Source organism: Pseudophryne corroboree, unplaced genomic scaffold, assembly GCF_028390025.1.
Source record: "Pseudophryne corroboree isolate aPseCor3 unplaced genomic scaffold, aPseCor3.hap2 scaffold_663, whole genome shotgun sequence".
Taxonomy (NCBI): domain Eukaryota; kingdom Metazoa; phylum Chordata; class Amphibia; order Anura; family Myobatrachidae; genus Pseudophryne; species Pseudophryne corroboree.
Window position 1 is genome coordinate 156,151 of NW_026970250.1, and position 17,215 is coordinate 173,365.

The 17,215-nt window shown below is 47.7% G+C and overlaps 24 non-coding genes across 24 annotated transcripts; 17 read left to right on the forward strand and 7 right to left on the reverse strand.

The window, feature by feature from the left end:
* Positions 1-968: 968 nt before the first annotated feature.
* On the reverse strand, positions 969-1,084 carry LOC135036986 (U5 spliceosomal RNA). The gene has a single exon (XR_010231601.1). It is a non-coding gene; the product is annotated as a U5 spliceosomal RNA (small nuclear RNA).
* A 275-nt stretch (positions 1,085-1,359) lies between these two features.
* LOC135036955 (U5 spliceosomal RNA) lies at positions 1,360-1,475 on the reverse strand. Its single transcript, XR_010231570.1, has one exon. It is a non-coding gene; the product is annotated as a U5 spliceosomal RNA (small nuclear RNA).
* Positions 1,476-1,761: 286 nt separating this feature from the next.
* On the reverse strand, positions 1,762-1,877 carry LOC135036981 (U5 spliceosomal RNA). The gene has a single exon (XR_010231596.1). It is a non-coding gene; the product is annotated as a U5 spliceosomal RNA (small nuclear RNA).
* Positions 1,878-2,147: 270 nt separating this feature from the next.
* On the reverse strand, positions 2,148-2,263 carry LOC135036975 (U5 spliceosomal RNA). Its single transcript, XR_010231591.1, has one exon. It is a non-coding gene; the product is annotated as a U5 spliceosomal RNA (small nuclear RNA).
* A 144-nt stretch (positions 2,264-2,407) lies between these two features.
* Positions 2,408-2,570, forward strand: LOC135036984 (U1 spliceosomal RNA). The gene has a single exon (XR_010231599.1). It is a non-coding gene; the product is annotated as a U1 spliceosomal RNA (small nuclear RNA).
* Positions 2,571-7,380: 4,810 nt separating this feature from the next.
* Positions 7,381-7,493, reverse strand: LOC135036991 (U5 spliceosomal RNA). The gene has a single exon (XR_010231607.1). It is a non-coding gene; the product is annotated as a U5 spliceosomal RNA (small nuclear RNA).
* A 286-nt stretch (positions 7,494-7,779) lies between these two features.
* Positions 7,780-7,896, reverse strand: LOC135036993 (U5 spliceosomal RNA). The gene has a single exon (XR_010231609.1). It is a non-coding gene; the product is annotated as a U5 spliceosomal RNA (small nuclear RNA).
* A 270-nt stretch (positions 7,897-8,166) lies between these two features.
* On the reverse strand, positions 8,167-8,282 carry LOC135036965 (U5 spliceosomal RNA). Its single transcript, XR_010231580.1, has one exon. It is a non-coding gene; the product is annotated as a U5 spliceosomal RNA (small nuclear RNA).
* Positions 8,283-8,426: 144 nt separating this feature from the next.
* On the forward strand, positions 8,427-8,590 carry LOC135037008 (U1 spliceosomal RNA). Its single transcript, XR_010231624.1, has one exon. It is a non-coding gene; the product is annotated as a U1 spliceosomal RNA (small nuclear RNA).
* A 152-nt stretch (positions 8,591-8,742) lies between these two features.
* LOC135036924 (U1 spliceosomal RNA) lies at positions 8,743-8,905 on the forward strand. Its single transcript, XR_010231547.1, has one exon. It is a non-coding gene; the product is annotated as a U1 spliceosomal RNA (small nuclear RNA).
* Positions 8,906-9,579: 674 nt separating this feature from the next.
* LOC135036867 (U1 spliceosomal RNA) lies at positions 9,580-9,743 on the forward strand. The gene has a single exon (XR_010231495.1). It is a non-coding gene; the product is annotated as a U1 spliceosomal RNA (small nuclear RNA).
* Positions 9,744-9,895: 152 nt separating this feature from the next.
* On the forward strand, positions 9,896-10,058 carry LOC135036871 (U1 spliceosomal RNA). Its single transcript, XR_010231500.1, has one exon. It is a non-coding gene; the product is annotated as a U1 spliceosomal RNA (small nuclear RNA).
* Positions 10,059-10,729: 671 nt separating this feature from the next.
* Positions 10,730-10,893, forward strand: LOC135036853 (U1 spliceosomal RNA). Its single transcript, XR_010231481.1, has one exon. It is a non-coding gene; the product is annotated as a U1 spliceosomal RNA (small nuclear RNA).
* Positions 10,894-11,045: 152 nt separating this feature from the next.
* On the forward strand, positions 11,046-11,208 carry LOC135036869 (U1 spliceosomal RNA). The gene has a single exon (XR_010231497.1). It is a non-coding gene; the product is annotated as a U1 spliceosomal RNA (small nuclear RNA).
* A 670-nt stretch (positions 11,209-11,878) lies between these two features.
* On the forward strand, positions 11,879-12,043 carry LOC135036905 (U1 spliceosomal RNA). Its single transcript, XR_010231530.1, has one exon. It is a non-coding gene; the product is annotated as a U1 spliceosomal RNA (small nuclear RNA).
* A 149-nt stretch (positions 12,044-12,192) lies between these two features.
* Positions 12,193-12,355, forward strand: LOC135036881 (U1 spliceosomal RNA). Its single transcript, XR_010231509.1, has one exon. It is a non-coding gene; the product is annotated as a U1 spliceosomal RNA (small nuclear RNA).
* A 674-nt stretch (positions 12,356-13,029) lies between these two features.
* LOC135037019 (U1 spliceosomal RNA) lies at positions 13,030-13,193 on the forward strand. The gene has a single exon (XR_010231635.1). It is a non-coding gene; the product is annotated as a U1 spliceosomal RNA (small nuclear RNA).
* Positions 13,194-13,345: 152 nt separating this feature from the next.
* Positions 13,346-13,508, forward strand: LOC135036874 (U1 spliceosomal RNA). The gene has a single exon (XR_010231502.1). It is a non-coding gene; the product is annotated as a U1 spliceosomal RNA (small nuclear RNA).
* A 674-nt stretch (positions 13,509-14,182) lies between these two features.
* On the forward strand, positions 14,183-14,346 carry LOC135036861 (U1 spliceosomal RNA). The gene has a single exon (XR_010231489.1). It is a non-coding gene; the product is annotated as a U1 spliceosomal RNA (small nuclear RNA).
* Positions 14,347-14,498: 152 nt separating this feature from the next.
* LOC135036928 (U1 spliceosomal RNA) lies at positions 14,499-14,661 on the forward strand. Its single transcript, XR_010231551.1, has one exon. It is a non-coding gene; the product is annotated as a U1 spliceosomal RNA (small nuclear RNA).
* A 671-nt stretch (positions 14,662-15,332) lies between these two features.
* LOC135036906 (U1 spliceosomal RNA) lies at positions 15,333-15,497 on the forward strand. The gene has a single exon (XR_010231531.1). It is a non-coding gene; the product is annotated as a U1 spliceosomal RNA (small nuclear RNA).
* Positions 15,498-15,646: 149 nt separating this feature from the next.
* Positions 15,647-15,809, forward strand: LOC135036882 (U1 spliceosomal RNA). The gene has a single exon (XR_010231510.1). It is a non-coding gene; the product is annotated as a U1 spliceosomal RNA (small nuclear RNA).
* Positions 15,810-16,483: 674 nt separating this feature from the next.
* LOC135037020 (U1 spliceosomal RNA) lies at positions 16,484-16,647 on the forward strand. The gene has a single exon (XR_010231636.1). It is a non-coding gene; the product is annotated as a U1 spliceosomal RNA (small nuclear RNA).
* Positions 16,648-16,799: 152 nt separating this feature from the next.
* LOC135036893 (U1 spliceosomal RNA) lies at positions 16,800-16,962 on the forward strand. Its single transcript, XR_010231521.1, has one exon. It is a non-coding gene; the product is annotated as a U1 spliceosomal RNA (small nuclear RNA).
* The last annotated feature ends 253 nt before the right edge of the window (positions 16,963-17,215 follow it).

Genomic DNA, 17,215 nt, shown 5'->3' on the forward strand with positions numbered 1-17,215 from the left:
GTAAACAGACTCAGTGTGAGGGTAATATAATATATCAAATGCGCTGTCAATAATCGTGGTAACTGGTGTAATAATGTGGTATATTGAGTATGCTAGTAAGGCATATAACTGCTCTCCAGCCTTTAAGTGTTACCAATCAATTTGTTACACTGTAAAGGATTTATGGTGTCCTGTTAGGACATGCAGCTGCTAGGCTGACTCAAAGATTTATCCATTTGTAACAATTATGTAACAGTTATATACATGTTACTGGTATTACATAGAAATAGTATGACACAGGCCAGCAGTCCCATGTGTCTAGATTCCACAATAGGAGATTTTCTTTGTCTTATAAACTGCTGGAACACACAGCTGCTAGACTGACTTCAAATATATATATTACTTTGTAACAGTCTTATAGTAAAGAGACTGTTACACACTGTCATTTAGTTATCTCAAGGTTAGCAGATTCTGTGTGAGGATAGTGTTCTGTTAGAACATGCAGCTGCTAGGCTGACTCATAGAAAATGTATCCATTTGTAACAAATGACACATACAGCATTAAATTAATATCTATAGCAGCCCATGTGACATCTCTACTCTTATCATAATTGTCTGGTTATTGCCAATCTGGACAGCAGGAGTGATATATATTCACTAGTCCCAATATCCCATCATATAAATATACCCACACTGATATACTTTCTTATCAAGAGTTATTAGTAGCTATCTGTATGCACTTTAGACATTGTATCTGCTAAGTGACATCATATCTAGTGTATTCCTTTCTTATAGCTCAGCTTCTATTCCCTATTAGTGGAGACTAACAGCTAACATCATAATCATATATTTTTGTTTTATAACATTTCACATGAGTCAAATACACGCGGACACGCCGTGCCCTACACGTGTGTTTCACTGCATCTATGGCAACTTACATTAAAGCTAACAAGAAAGCACACTCGTTCTGTCTTTAAACTGATAAAAGAAACCCCAATAATATGGGGCATGCAAAAATTGAGATAAAACTCAGTTTTGCTCCTCTCCACGGAAATCTTTAATAAAAGGCGAAATATTTGTTAGTTCTGAAGAGAAACCAGAGCATGACCAAGATTCCACCTGTCGCCTGAGTGCCATGCCAGCAGTTCTCATTGAGCTCAAAGTGAGCACCCAATTTGAAAGAAAGATAGCAGATTTCTCACCAGGCTTCCCCTAGCTATAAACATGGTTTGTACTCTTTTCCATGTGTTCCCAGATCTTTCAAGCAATTAGTATAGTCAAGAAAGTTCTGTTTGAAAAGAAACAAACATTTACTGTCATTTCTATGCAAATGAGCTTACATTAAAGCACACTCGTTCTATCTTTAAACAGATAAAATAAAACCCCAATAAGATGGGGAATGCAAAATTTGAGATAAAACTCAGTTTTGCTCCTCTCCACGGAAATCTTTAGTAAAAGGCGAAAGATTTGTTCGTTCTGAAGAGAAACCAGAGCATGACCAAGATTCCACCTGTCGCCTGAGTGCCATGCCAGCAGTCCTCATTCAGCTCAAAGTGAGCACCCAATTTGAAAGAAAGAAAGCAGATTTCTCACCAGGCTTCCCCTTGCTATAAGCATGGTTTGTACTCTTTTCCATGTGCTCCCAGATCTTTCAAGCAAGTAGCATGGTCAAGAAAGTTCTGTTTGAAAAGAAACAGACATTTACTGTCATTGTTATACAAATAAACTTACATTAAAGCCAACAAGAAAGCATACTCATTCTGTCCTTAAACTGATAAAAGAAACCCCAATAATATGGGGCATGCAAAAATTTAGATAAAACTCAGTTTTGCTCCTCTCCACGGAAATCTTTAATAAATGGCGAAAGATTTGTTCATTCTGAAGAGAAACCAGAGCATGACCAAGATTCCACCTGTCGCCTGAGTGCCATGCCAGCAGTCCTCATTCAGATCAAAGTGAGCGCCCAATTTGAAAGAAAGCAGATTTCTCACCTGGCTTCTCCTTGCTATAAGCATGGTTTGTACTGTATTCCATGTGCTCCCAGATCTTTCAAGCAAGTAGCATGGTCAAGAAAGTTCTGTTTGAAAAGAAACAAACATTTACTGTAATTTCTATGCAAATGAGCTTTCATTAAAGCACACTCATTCTATCTTTAAACCGATAAAAGAAAATCCAAAAAGATGGGGCATGCAAAAATTGAGGTAAAACTCAGTTTTGCTCCTCTCCACGGAAATCTTTAGTAAAAGGCGAAAGATTTGTTCGTTCTGAAGAGAAACCAGAGCATGACCAAGATTTTCATCTGAAAATATGTGTTCTCCCTGCAGTTGTTGTCCCCAGATGAGAGTTCCCTTGTGCTGCCTCAGTTGAATCTCCTTTACTTGACAGAGATGTGCCTGAGCAGCGGCCCTCCCCAGCCCTATCCCAAATCATACTTATTTTGCATAGGAGATACCATGGTCATGAAGATTGTTCTCCCAGGGTGAGGTTCATTCATTGCATTCTGGGTATGCTGACCCCTGTGATTTCCCCAATGTGGGAAACTCGACTGCATTATTTGTGGTAGTGGGGGACTGTGTTTGTGCTTTCCTCTGGTCAGCTCTGGTAAAAGTCAGATTTCTTTGTCTCAGATCTTCCTCTAGCCTTGTTCTTCTTTCGAGAGTTCCCTTGTGCTGCCTCAGTTGGATCTCCTTCACTTGACAGGGGGTGCCCGAGCAGCAATCCTCCACAGCTCTAGCCCAACTCCTACTTACCTGCCAGGTGAGATACTATGATCTTCACTGTTAGGGCAATCAGGATGTGGAATTCCCTGCCAGGGAAGGTGGTAATGGCGGACTCTGTAATTGGATTTAAAAAAGGAATGGATACATTTCTGAATGAAAAAGCTATCTAAGGTTATAATACTTAAAATATCAACATGGTTAATCCGGGGGTAACATGAGTTATAGTAGCTAACTAGTCATAAAACATTATTCAGCAAGTATGTAGAATCATCACAACTTAAAACAGGTTGAACACGATGGGCAATTTGCCTCTATTCAACCTCAAAAACTATGTTACTATATGTTACTATATTACTATGTTACTGTAGTATACAGAAAACCAAAATGCAATGAACAGTGATAGTGAGCACTGATGAGGATACTAGAACTGACACTGAGCAGCAAGATGCAGCACTGGACTATTAGTAATGTACTGTAGTATGCTGAGCACCACAATGCAGCACAAGACAATGAGCAGTGATACTGAGCACTGATGAGGATACTACTGAGAACTGACACTGAGCAGGAGAGACACACTACTAGTATTACTGAGCAGCAATAAGTAACCACTGATACTGAGCACTGATATTGAGATTTCCACTGAGAGAACATAGCCACGTCCATTCCGCTCTCTCTTCAATGCACGAGTAAAAATGGCGGCAACGCGCAGCTCTTTATATGGAATCCGAATCTCGCGAGAATCCGACAGCGGGATGATGACATTTTCCCTTGTTCAGGTTTTGCGAGTCAGGCGGGAACAACCGAGCCTGCCTCGGACCAGTGTAAACAACGTGGAGTTCGTGGGGAATTCGGTTCTCGGAGAACCGAACCCGCTCCTCTCTACCTTATACCAATCAATTTTTTTATTTTCAATCTAAGCCCCTGCAGTTTTCTGTAAGCATCTGCTTCGCTATGATGATCAACAAGTCACAAGGGCAAACACTCAGGGCTTGAGGCGTAGATCTTAGGACCAGCTGCTACAAGCATGGCAGAGGTGTCACTATCACTGGTGACACCCAGAGAGGTGGCGAGGGAGATTGTAATGCAGTGCGCGCAGATAAGCAGCGCAATGGTAAAAAGGAGGCATGGTTTCATAGGTAGGGGCGTGGCCTGGTGGCCTGAATCTACATTTTGTTGCTCCGGGTGTCCCGGGGGTTGGGGGCTGCACCCGGGGACTAGTGTGTGAGCGGTGCTGGCTCCTGCACAGTGAAAGGGCATGGCCACCCAGCATGACGCCTCCCTTCTTGACCATGCTGTAATTGCAGTCGCACTGCAGTTCAGCGTGATCATAAAAAATGGTGTAGCCTCCTGCTGGTGCAGACTGTATGTGCGCGCAGGAAGCCGCCACCATTTTTGTGATCACAGCGGCTGAATGTGATGTCATACAGCCGCTGTGACCACGCCCCCTGTCTACTCCGTTGCAGACCCCATTTTGAAGCCTTGCCCCCGCACCGCTCCATCCCTGACTTGGAAATGGAGTGTTGCTGACCCACCTATCCCCCCCCGCCCCGATTGACAGGCAGAGGCGATCGCATTCTCTGCGGGGTGCCGCAGAAAATGCAGGCACATGCGTATGCTCTTAGCAATTTTTGCAGTTGGATCGCTTATTGTGATTGCAATCCAACCTGAATCAGGCCCTATTACCTATCACAATGCGCTGCGGGCAGTACAAAATTGGGTTAATATAGGAGAAAAACCCCCAGACCTGTGCTCCTTAACTGTACCTGGTGGCTAGTGGAGCGGCTGCCCAGTAATCAGTGTCCACGCCAGTGCGCACACGGTCCACCCCCTACAGCCACGCTCCCCTTCATCAGCGGCCTCGTGATCCGGAAGGGTGGTGTGTGTGTGACTGACCTTAGGATGAAACCGGACCCTCCGCTGCAGTGACCCAGCAACCAGGGCACGGGAGTATACAGCGCCGCTGGGAGTGATGAAGCTGCAGTAAAGATGTCTATTAGACCTAGCCTGCTGCAGCCCTTGTAGATTCTCATAAAACAAGTTCTTCTTTTCTTGTCAAAATTTATAGCTAAGAATAGGCTGCCTGAGGCAGGCCCCTGTTAAGTGGCCTGCTACTGAAGGCACCAACTACAAACTGAGCTCCCTGTTCATGGAAGCGGGGTTATAGAGGAGAATGCACTGAGCATCTTGGGAACAGTCAAAAGCTTTGAGCCGGTTGGTGCCTCAGATCAAGATCCTACTGTACACCCCAATGTGAATCCTTGTGGAGTCCAGTGTACCCCACAGAAGAAATTAATGTGTCACACCCATTGGCAGCAACCTTAGAATAGCTGCTGACGGGCACAATTGAGAAAGGAAGGGGGGGGGGGACATTTGAATCCAGCACATAAATGCAATTCAAATATGTAATTTGTACCTTCCTATTTTAAAATATAATGGATGAACCTCACCCTGTGAGAACAATCTTCATGATCAAGAGATCACATATGCAAAATAAGTATGAGTTGGGATAGGGCTGGGGAGGGTGGCTGCTCGGGCAGCCCCTCCCCCGTCAAGTTAAGGAGATTCAACTGAGGAAGCACAAGGGAACTCTCGTCTGGGGACAACAACTGCAGGGAGACCACATCTTTTCAGATGAACATGGGAGGGCGGAAGGCTGCCTAATACTGAAGCACCATCAAATATCAAACCATATGCAACATCTAGTACAAGCCTTCCTGGGGGAAGGTCTGCAGCAGACGGATTTGCATACAGTGATGTTATTCAAGCAGTGGGCCAAAGTTGGCTGGAACCCTCATCTGCATATGAAAAGAGAAAAGGGGCGTGCAGGGCATGGCGGCCTTTTGCAGTGCTTGGATGACCCCTAGTTCTCATTAAACACCCCCACCCTCCTTTGGTGTGGGGCTCATGTTGGCCATGCCCCATCCCCTGAAGCATTCAAGCTGATTTCTTGCAGCAGCTGGGCACTGTAACAGCTCCAGAGCTGTTCTGTAAGGCAAGTAAAAGGGTGTGGGCCCTGCAGCACCACCTGTAGTTTGCATTGTGCGTTGGAAGGCACAAAGTAAGCAGACGGGAGGAGAAGTCAGGATAGTGCGCAAGGGCATCCTTTTCTCTTAGTCCGTAGAGGATGCTGGGGTCACATTAAGAACCATGGGGTATAGACGGGATCCGCAAGAGACATGGGCACTTTAAGACTATCAAAGGGTGTGAACTGGCTCCTCCCTCTATGCCCCTCCTCCAGACTCCAGTTATAGGAACTGTGCCCATGGAGACGGACATTTCGAGGAAAGGATTTATTGTTAAACTAAGGTGAGCATCTTACCAGCTCACACCTTAAGCATGCCGCAGAACGTGGCATTCAACAGAACACAAGCCAACGGCATGAATAATTGCAGCAAAAAGCTGACCAGAACCATAACACAACATGTGTATAACCACAAGTAATAACTGCAGACACAGTATGGACTGGGACGGGTGCCCAGCATCCTCTACAGACTAAGAGAAAAGGATTTACCGGTAGGTATTAAAATCCTATTTTCTCATACGACCTAGAGGATGCTGGGGTCACATTAAGAACCATGGGGTTATACCAAAGCTCTTGAACGGGTGGAAGAGTGCGTACGACTCTGCAGCACCGAATTACCCAACTTGAAGTTATCATCGGCCAAGGTATCAAACTTGTAAAACTTAGCAAAAGTGTTTACTAAATAGCTGCTCGGCAAAGTTGCAATGCCGAGACTCCCCGACCAGCTGCCCAGGATGAACCCACCTTTCTAGTAGAATGGGTCTTCACCTAATTCAGTAACGGCAATCCTGCCATGGAATGAGCATTCTGAATCTTACCACAGATCCAGCGCATAATGGTCTACATGGAAGCAGGACACCCAATCCTGTTGGGAGCATACAGGACAAACAGAGCCTCTGTTTTCCTAATCTGAACCGTTCTGGTGACATAAATTTTCAAAGTTCTGACCACAGCCAGAGACTTTGACTCAACGAAGGTGTCAGTGGCCAAAGGCACCATGTGGAAAGATGAACCACCTTCGGCAGAAATTGTTGACGTGTCCTCAATTCTGCTCTATCTTCATGAAAGATCAAATAAAGGCTCTTGTGATACTGCATGGTTTGTACTGTTTTCCATGTGCTCCCAGATCTTTCAAGCAAGTAGCATGGTCAAGAAAGTTCTGTTTGAAAAGAAACAAACATTTACTGTCATTGTTATGCAAATAAACTTACATTAAAGCTAACCAGAAAGCACACTCGTTCTGTCTTTAAACTGATAAAAGAAACCCCAATAATATGGGCATACCTCCCAACTTTGTCGGCTCGCAAAGAGGGACACACGCGCGGCGAAGTCGCACGCGCTCCCAAAAAGGGCGTGGCCTAAGTAAAAAGGGGCATGGCTTCGCGGGAGGACCCGCGATCGCGAGTCACGCCCCCGTTTTCGGCACTGAGGGGGCATGCCCAGCGCTCTGTGAGCCGCTGGCATGCCACCTCTCCCTCTGACTTCAGTGAATAGACGCTGTGCGCACAGCGACTATTCACCGCTGCTCTGCTAAGCAGGGCAGCGACAGACAGAGCCTCCCAACTGTCCTCCCCACCGCGGGACACTGCGGCCCGCAGGTGGGACAGCGGGACAGTCCCCAAAAAACGGGACTGTCCCGCGAAAATCGGGACAGTTGGGAGGTATGATATGGGGCATGCAAAAATTGAGATAAAACTCAGTTTTGCTCCTCTCCACGGAAATCTTTAGTAAAAGGCGAAAGATTTGTTCGTTCTGAAGAGAAACCAGAGCATGACCAAGATTCCACCTGTCGCCTGAGTGCCATGCCAGCAGTCCTCATTCAGCTCAAAGTGAGCACCCAATTTGAAAGAAAGAAAGCAGATTTCTCACCAGGCTTCCCCTTGCTATAAACATGGTTTGTACTCTTTTCCATGTGCTCCCAGATCTTTCAAGCAATTAGTATGGTCAAGAAAGTTCTGCTTGAAAAGAAACAGACATTTATTGTCATTGTTATGCAAATAAACTTACATTAAAGCTAACAAGAAAGCACACTTGTTCTGTCTTTAAACTGATAAAAGAAACCCCAATAATATGGGGCATGCAAAAATTGAGATAAAACTCAGTTTTGCTCCTCTCCACGGATAATCTTTAATAAAAGGCGAAAGATTTGTTCATTCTGAAGAGAAACCAGAGCATGACCAAGATTCCACCTGTCGCCTGAGTGCTGTGCCAGCAGTCCTCATTCAGATCAAAGTGAGCGCCCAATTTGAAAGAAAGCAGATTTCTCACCTGGCTTCTCCTTGCTATAAGCATGGTTTGTACTGTATTCCATGTGCTCCCAGATCTTTAAAGCAAGTAGCATGGTCAAGAAAGTTCTGTTTGAACATAAATAAACATTTACTGTCATTTCTATGCAAATGAGCTTACATTAAAGCACACTCATTCTATCTTTAAACCGGTAAAAGAAACCCCAAAAAGATGGGGCATGCAAAAATTGAGATAAAACTCGGTTTTGCTCCTCTCCACGGAAATCTTTAGTAAGAGGCGAAAGATTTGTTCGTTCTGAAGAGAAACCAGAGCATGACCAAGATTTTTATCTGAAAATATGTGTTCTCCCTGCAGTTGTTGTCCCCAGATGAGAGTTCCCTTGTGCTGCCTCAGCTGAATCTCCTTTACTTGACAGAGATGTGCCTGAGCAGCGGCCCTCCCCAGCCTTATCCCAAATCATACTTATTTTGCATAGGCGATACCATGGTCATGAAGATTGTTCTCCCAGGGTGAGGTTCATTCATTGCATTCTGGGTATGCTGACCCCTGTGATTTCCCCAAATGTGGGAAACTCGACTGCATTATTTGTGGTAGTGGGGGACTGTGTTTGTGCTTTCCTCTAGTCAGCTCTGGTAAAAGTCAGATTTATTTGTCTCAGATCTTCCTCTAGCCTTGTTCTTCTTTCGAGAGTTCCCTTGTGCTGCCTCAGTTGGATCTCTTTCACTTGACAGGGGGGTGCCCGAGTAGCGACCCTCCCCAGCTCTAGCCCAACTCCTACTTACCTGCCAGGTGAGATACTATGATCATGAAGGTGCTTCTCCCAGGGCAAGGCTCACCCATTGCACTCTGGGTGTGGTGCCCCTGCGATTTCCCCAAATGTGGGAAGCTTGACTGCATAATTTGTGTTTCCCCTGGTCGGCTCTCGTATAATTCAGATCTCTTTGTCTCAGGTCTCTCTCCAGCCTAGTTTGCTGTCTGTTTCCACTTCTTTTTTCATGAGCCCCTCCCTTTTATACCCTTGTGCACTATCCTGACTTCTCCTCTTGTCTGCTTATTTTGTGCCTTCCAATGCACAATGCAAACTACAGGTAGTGCTGCAGGGCCCACTCCCTTTTACTTGCCGTACAGAGCAGCTCTGGAGCTGTTACAGTGCCCAGCTGCTGCAAGAAATCAGCTTGAATGCTTCAGGGGCTGGGGCATAGCCAACATGAGCCCCACACCGAAGGAGGGTGGAGGTGTTTAATGCGAACTAGGGGTCATCCAAGCGCCGCAAAAGGCCGCTATGCCCTGCACGCCCCTTTTCTCTTTTCATATGCAGACGAGGGTTGAAGCCAACTTTGACCCACTGCTTGGATGACATCACCGTATGCAAATCCATCTGCTGCAGGCCTTCCCCCAGGAATGCTTGCACTAGTTGTTGCATTTGGTTTGTTGTTTGGGGGTGCTTCATTATTAGGCAGCCTTCTGCCCTCCCATGTTCATCTGAAAATATGTGTTCTCCCTGCAGTTGTTGTCCCCAGATGAGAGTTCCCTTGTGCTGCCTCAGTTGAATCTCCTTTACTTGACAGAGATGTGCCTGAGCAGCGGCCCTCCCCAGCCCTATCCCAAATCATACTTATTTTGCATAGGAGATACCATGGTCATGAAGATTGTTCTCCCAGGGTGAGGTTCATTCATTGCATTCTGGGTATGCTGACCCCTGTGATTTCCCCAAATGTGGGAAACTCGACTGCATTATTTGTGGTAGTGGGGGACTGTGTTTGTGCTTTCCTCTGGTCAGCTCTGGTAAAAGTCAGATTTATTTGTCTCAGATCTTCCTCTAGCCTTGTTCTTCTTTCGAGAGTTCCCTTGTGCTGCCTCAGTTGAATCTCCTTCACTTGACAGGGGGGTACCCGAGCAGCGACCCTCCCCAGCTCTAGCCCAACTTCTACTTACCTGGCAGGTGAGATACTGTGATCATGTAGGTGCTTCTCCCAGGGCAAGGCTCACCCATTGCACTCTGGGTGTGCTGCTCCTGCGATTTCCCCAAATGTGGGAAACTTGACTGCATAATTTGTGTTTCCCCTGGTCGGCTCTCGTATAATTCAGATCTCTTTGTCTCAGGTCTCTCTCCAGCCTAGTTTGCTGTCTGTTTCAACTTCTCTTTTCTTGAGCCGCTCCCTTCTATGCCCTTGCGCACTATCCTGACTTCTCCCGTCTGCTTACTTTGTGCCTTCCAATGCACAATGCAAACTACAGGTAGTGCTGCAGGGCCCACACCCTTTTACTTGCCGTTCAGAGCAGCTCTGGAGCTGTTACAGTGCCCAGCTGCTGCAAGAAATCAGCTTGAATGCTTCAGGGGCTGGGGCATAGCCAACATGAGCCCCACACCGAAGGAGGGTGGAGGTGTTTAATGCGAACTAGGGGTCATCCAAGCGCCGCAAAAGGCCGCCATGCCCTGCACGCCCCTTTTCTCTTTTCATATGCAGACGAGGGTTGAAGCCAACTTTGACCCACTGCTTGGATGACATCACTATATGCAAATCCATCTGCTGCAGGCCTTCCCCCAGGAATGCTTGTACTAGTTGTTGCATTTGGTTTGTTGTTTGGGGGTGCTTCAGTATTAGGCAGCCTTCTGCCCTCCCATGTTTATCTGAAAATATGTGTTCTCCCTGCAGTTGTTGTCCCCAGATGAGAGTTCCCTTGTGCTGCCTCAGTTGAATCTCCTTTACTTGACAGAGATGTGCCTGAGCAGCGGCCCTCCCCAGCCCTATCCCAAATCATACTTATTTTGCATAGGAGATACCATGGTCATGAAGATTGTTCTCCCACGGTGAGGTTCATTCATTGCATTCTGGGTATGCTGACCCCTGTGATTTCCCCAAATGTGGGAAACTCGACTGTTTTATTTGTGGTAGTGGGGGACTGTGTTTGTGCTTTCCTCTGGTCAGCTCTGGTAAAAGTCAGATTTCTTTGTCTCAGATCTTCCTTTAGCCTTGTTCTTCTTTCGAGAGTTCCCTTGTGCTGCCTCAGTTGGATCTCCTTCACTTGACAGGGGGGTACCCGAGCAGCGACCCTCCCCAGCTCTAGCCCAACTTCTACTTACCTGGCAGGTGAGATACTATGATCATGTAGGTGCTTCTCCCAGGGCAAGGCTCACCCATTGCACTCTGGGTGTGCTGCTCCTGCGATTTCCCCAAATGTGGGAAACTTGACTGCATAATTTGTGTTTCCCCTGGTCGGCTCTCGTATAATTCAGATCTCTTTGTCTCAGGTCTCTCTCCAGCCTAGTTTGCTGTCTGTTTCAACTTCTCTTTTCTTGAGCCGCTCCCTTCTATGCCCTTGCGCACTATCCTGACTTCTCCCGTCTGCTTACTTTGTGCCTTCCAATGCACAATGCAAACTACAGGTAGTGCTGCAGGGCCCACACCCTTTTACTTGCCGTTCAGAGCTGCTCTGGAGCTGTTACAGTGCCCAGCTGCTGCAATAAATCAGCTTGAATGCTTCAGGGGATGGGGCATGGCCAACATGAGCCCCACACCAAAGGAGGGTGGGGTGTTTAATGCGAACTAGGGGTCATCCAAGCACCGCAAAAGGCCGCCATGCCCTGCACGCCCCTTTTCTCTTTTCATATGCAGATGAGGGTTGAAGCCAACTTTGACCCACTGCTTGGATGACATCACCGTATGCAAATCCGTCTTCTGCAGAACTTCCCCCAGGAATGCTTGCACTAGTTGTTGCATTTGGTTTGTTGTTTGGGGGTGCTTCAGTATTAGGCAGCCTTCTGCCCTCCCATGTTCATCTGAAAATATGTGTTCTCCCTGCAGTTGTTGTCCCCAGATGAGAGTTCCCTTGTGCTGCCTCAGTTGAATCTCCTTTACTTGACAGAGATGTGCATGAGCAGCGGCCCTCCCCAGCCCTATCCCAAATCATACTTATTTTGCATAGGAGATACCATGGTCATGAAGATTACTCTCCCAGGGTGAGGTTCATTCATTGCATTCTGGGTATGCTGACCCCTGTGATTTCCCCAAATGTGGGAAACGTGACTGCTTTATTTGTTGGTAGTGGGGGACTGTGTTTGTGTTTTCCTCTGATCTCTGGTAAAAGTCAGATTTCTTTGTTTCAGATCTTCCTCTAGCCTTGTTCTTCTTTCGAGAGTTTCCTTGTGCTGCCTCAGTTGGATCTCCTTCACTTGACAGGGGGGTGCCCGAGCAGCGACCCTCCCCAGCTCTAGCCCAACTCCTACTTACCTGCCAGGTGAGATACTATGATCATGAAGGTGCTTCTCCCAGGGCAAGGCTCACCCATTGCACTCTGGGTGTGCTGCCCCTGCGATTTCCCCAAATGTGGGAAACTTGACTGCATAATTTGTGTTTCCCCTGGTCAGGTCTCGTATAATTCAGATCTCTTTGTCTCAGGTCTCTCTCCAGCCTAGTTTGCTGTCTGTTTCCACTTCTCTTTTCTTGAGCCGCTCCCTTCTATGCCCTTGCGCACTATCCTGACTTCTCCTCCTTTCTGCTTACTTTGTGCCTTCCAACGCACAATGCGAACTACAGGTAGTGCTGCAGGGCCCACACCCTTTTACTTGCCTTACAGAGCAGCTCTGGAGCTGTTACAGTGCCCAGCTGCTGCAAGAAATCAGCTTGAATGCTTCAGGGGCTGGGGCATAGCCAACATGAGCCCCACACCGAAGGAGGGTGGAGGTGTTTAATGCAAACTAGGGGTCAGCCAAGTGCTGCAAAAGGCCACCATGCCCTGCACGCCCCTTTTCTCTTTTCATATGCAGACGAGGGTTGAAGCCAACTTTGACCCACTGCTTGGATGACATCACCATATGCAAATCTATCTGCTGCAGGCCTTCCCCCAGGAATGCTTGCACTAGTTGTTGCATTTGGTTTGTTGTTTGGGGGTGCTTCAGTATTAGGCAGCCTTCTGCCCTCCCATGTTCATCTGAAAATATGTGTTCTCCCTGCAGTTGTTGTCCCCAGATGAGAGTTCCCTTGTGCTGCCTCAGTTGAATCTCCTTTACTTGACAGAGATGTGCCTGAGCAGCGGCCCTCCCCAGCCATATCCCAAATCATACTTATTTTGCATAGGAGATACCATTGTTATGAAGATTGTTCTCCCAGGGTGCGGTTCATTCATTGCACTCTGGGTATGCTGACCCCTGTGATTTCCCCAAATGTGGGAAACTCGACTGCATTATTTGTGGTAGTGGTGGACTGTGTTTGTGCTTTCCTCTGGTCAGCTCTGGTAAAAGTCAGATTTCTTTGTCTCAGATCTTCCTCTAGCCTTGTTCTTCTTTCGAGAGTTCCTTTGTGCTGCCTCAGTTGGATCTCCTTCACTTGACAGGGGGGTGCCCGAGCAGCGACCCTCCCCAGCTCTAGCCCAACTCCTACTTACCTGCCAGGTGAGATACTATGATCATGAAGGTGCTTCTCCCAGGGCAAGGCTCACCCATTGCACTCTGGGTGTGCTGCCCCTGCAATTTCCCCAAATGTGGGAAACTTGACTGCATAATTTGTGTTTCCCCTGGTCGGCTCTCGTATAATTCAGATCTCTTTGTCTCAGGTCTCTCTCCAGCCTAGTTTGCTGTCTGTTTCCACTTCTCTTTTCTTGAGCCCCTCCCTTCTATACCCTTGTGCACTATCCTGACTTCTCCTCCCGTCTGCTTACTTTGTGCCTTCCAATGCACAATGCAAACTACAGGTAGTGCTGCAGGGCCCACACCCTTTTACTTGCCTTACAGAGCAGCTCTGGAGCTGTTACAGTGCCCAGCTGCTGCAAGAAATCAGCTTGAATGCTTCATGGGATGGGGCATGGCCAACATGAGCCCCACACCAAAGGAGGGTGGGGGTGTTTAATGCGATCTAGGGGTCATCCAAGCAGCGCAAAAGGCCGCCATGCCCTGCACGCCCCTTTTCTCTTTTCATATGCAGATGAGGGTTGAAGCCAACTTTGACCCACTGCTTGGATAACATCACCATATGCAAATCCATCTGCTGCAGGCCTTCCCCCAGGAATGCTTGCACTAGTTGTTGCATTTGGTTTGTTGTTTGGGGGTGCTTCAGTATTAGGCAGCCTTCTGCCCTCCCATGTTCATCTGAAAATATGTGTTCTCCCTGCAGTTGTTGTCCCCAGATGAGAGTTCCCTTGTGCTGCCTCAGTTGAATTTCCTTTACTTGACAGAGATGTGCCTGAGCAGCGGCCCTCCCCAGCCCTATCCCAAATCATACTTATTTTGCATAGGAGACACCATGGTCATGAAGATTGTTCACCCAGGGTGAGGTTCATTCATTGCATTCTGGGTATGCTGACCCCTGTGATTTCCCCAAATGTGGGAAACTCGCCTGCATTATTTGTGGTAGTGGGGGACTGTGTTTGTGTTTTCCGCTGGTCAGCTCTGGTAAAAGTCAGATTTCTTTGTCTCAGATCTTCCTCTAGCCTTGTTCTTCTTTCGAGAGTTCCATTGTGCTGCCTCAGTTGGATCTCCTTCACTTGACAGGGGGGTGCCCGAGCAGCGACCCTCCCCAGCTCTAGCCCAACTCCTATTTACCTGCCAGGTGAGATACTATGATCTTGAAGGTGCTTCTCCCAGGGCAAGGCTCACCCATTGCACTCTGGCTGTGCTGCCCCTGCGATTTCCCCAAATGTGGGAAACTTGACTGCATAATTTGTGTTTCCCCTGGTCGGCTCTCGTATAATTCAGATCTCTTTGTCTCAGGTCTCTCTCCAGCCTAGTTTGCTGTCTGTTTCCACTTCTCTTTTCTTGAGCCGCTCCCTTCTATGCCCTTGCGCACTATCCTGACTTCTCCCGTCTGCTTACTTTGTGCCTTCCAACGCACAATGCGAACTACAGGTAGTGCTGCAGGGCCCACACCCTTTTATTTGCCTTACAGAGCAGCTCTGGAGCTGTTACAGTGCCCAGCTGCTGCAAGAAATCAGCTTGAATGCTTCAGGGGCTGGGGCATAGTCAACATGAGCCCCACACCGAAGGAGGGTGGAGGTGTTTAATGCGAACTAGGGGTCATCCAAGCACCGCAAAAGGCCGCCATGCCCTGCACGCCCCTTTTCTCTTTTCATATGCAGATGAGGGTTGAAGCCAACTTTGACCCACTGCTTGGATGACATCACCGTATGCAAATCCGTCTTCTGCAGAACTTCCCCCAGGAATGCTTGCACTAGTTGTTGCATTTGGTTTGTTGTTTGGGGGTGCTTCAGTATTAGGCAGCCTTCTGCCCTCCCATGTTCATCTGAAAATATGTGTTCTCCCTGCAGTTGTTGTCCCCAGATGAGAGTTCCCTTGTGCTGCCTCAGTTGAATCTCCTTTACTTGACAGAGATGTGCATGAGCAGCGGCCCTCCCCAGCCCTATCCCAAATCATACTTATTTTGCATAGGAGATACCATGGTCATGAAGATTACTCTCCCAGGGTGAGGTTCATTCATTGCATTCTGGGTATGCTGACCCCTGTGATTTCCCCAAATGTGGGAAACGTGACTGCTTTATTTGTTGGTAGTGGGGGACTGTGTTTGTGTTTTCCTCTGATCTCTGGTAAAAGTCAGATTTCTTTGTTTCAGATCTTCCTCTAGCCTTGTTCTTCTTTCGAGAGTTTCCTTGTGCTGCCTCAGTTGGATCTCCTTCACTTGACAGGGGGGTGCCCGAGCAGCGACCCTCCCCAGCTCTAGCCCAACTCCTACTTACCTGCCAGGTGAGATACTATGATCATGAAGGTGCTTCTCCCAGGGCAAGGCTCACCCATTGCACTCTGGGTGTGCTGCCCCTGCGATTTCCCCAAATGTGGGAAACTTGACTGCATAATTTGTGTTTCCCCTGGTCAGGTCTCGTATAATTCAGATCTCTTTGTCTCAGGTCTCTCTCCAGCCTAGTTTGCTGTCTGTTTCCACTTCTCTTTTCTTGAGCCGCTCCCTTCTATGCCCTTGCGCACTATCCTGACTTCTCCTCCTTTCTGCTTACTTTGTGCCTTCCAACGCACAATGCGAACTACAGGTAGTGCTGCAGGGCCCACACCCTTTTACTTGCCTTACAGAGCAGCTCTGGAGCTGTTACAGTGCCCAGCTGCTGCAAGAAATCAGCTTGAATGCTTCAGGGGCTGGGGCATAGCCAACATGAGCCCCACACCGAAGGAGGGTGGAGGTGTTTAATGCAAACTAGGGGTCAGCCAAGTGCTGCAAAAGGCCACCATGCCCTGCACGCCCCTTTTCTCTTTTCATATGCAGACGAGGGTTGAAGCCAACTTTGACCCACTGCTTGGATGACATCACCATATGCAAATCTATCTGCTGCAGGCCTTCCCCCAGGAATGCTTGCACTAGTTGTTGCATTTGGTTTGTTGTTTGGGGGTGCTTCAGTATTAGGCAGCCTTCTGCCCTCCCATGTTCATCTGAAAATATGTGTTCTCCCTGCAGTTGTTGTCCCCAGATGAGAGTTCCCTTGTGCTGCCTCAGTTGAATCTCCTTTACTTGACAGAGATGTGCCTGAGCAGCGGCCCTCCCCAGCCATATCCCAAATCATACTTATTTTGCATAGGAGATACCATTGTTATGAAGATTGTTCTCCCAGGGTGCGGTTCATTCATTGCACTCTGGGTATGCTGACCCCTGTGATTTCCCCAAATGTGGGAAACTCGACTGCATTATTTGTGGTAGTGGTGGACTGTGTTTGTGCTTTCCTCTGGTCAGCTCTGGTAAAAGTCAGATTTCTTTGTCTCAGATCTTCCTCTAGCCTTGTTCTTCTTTCGAGAGTTCCTTTGTGCTGCCTCAGTTGGATCTCCTTCACTTGACAGGGGGGTGCCCGAGCAGCGACCCTCCCCAGCTCTAGCCCAACTCATACTTACCTGCCAGGTGAGATACTATGATCATGAAGGTGCTTCTCCAAGGGCAAGGCTCACCCATTGCACTCTGGGTGTGCTGCTCCTGCGATTTCCCCAAATGTGGGAAACTTGACTGCATAATTTGTGTTTCCCCTGGTCAGGTCTCGTATAATTCAGATATCTTTGTCTCAGGTCTCTCTCCAGCCTAGTTTGCTGTCTGTTTCCACTTCTCTTTTCTTGAGCCGCTCCCTTCTATGCCCTTGCGCACTATCCTGACTTCTCCTCCTTTCTGCTTACTTTGTGCCTTCCAACGCACAATGCGAACTACAGGTAGTGCTGCAGGGCCCACACCCTTTTACTTGCCTTACAGAGCAGCTCTGGAGCTGTTACAGTGCCCAGCTGCTGCAAGAAATCAGCTTGAATGCTTCAGGG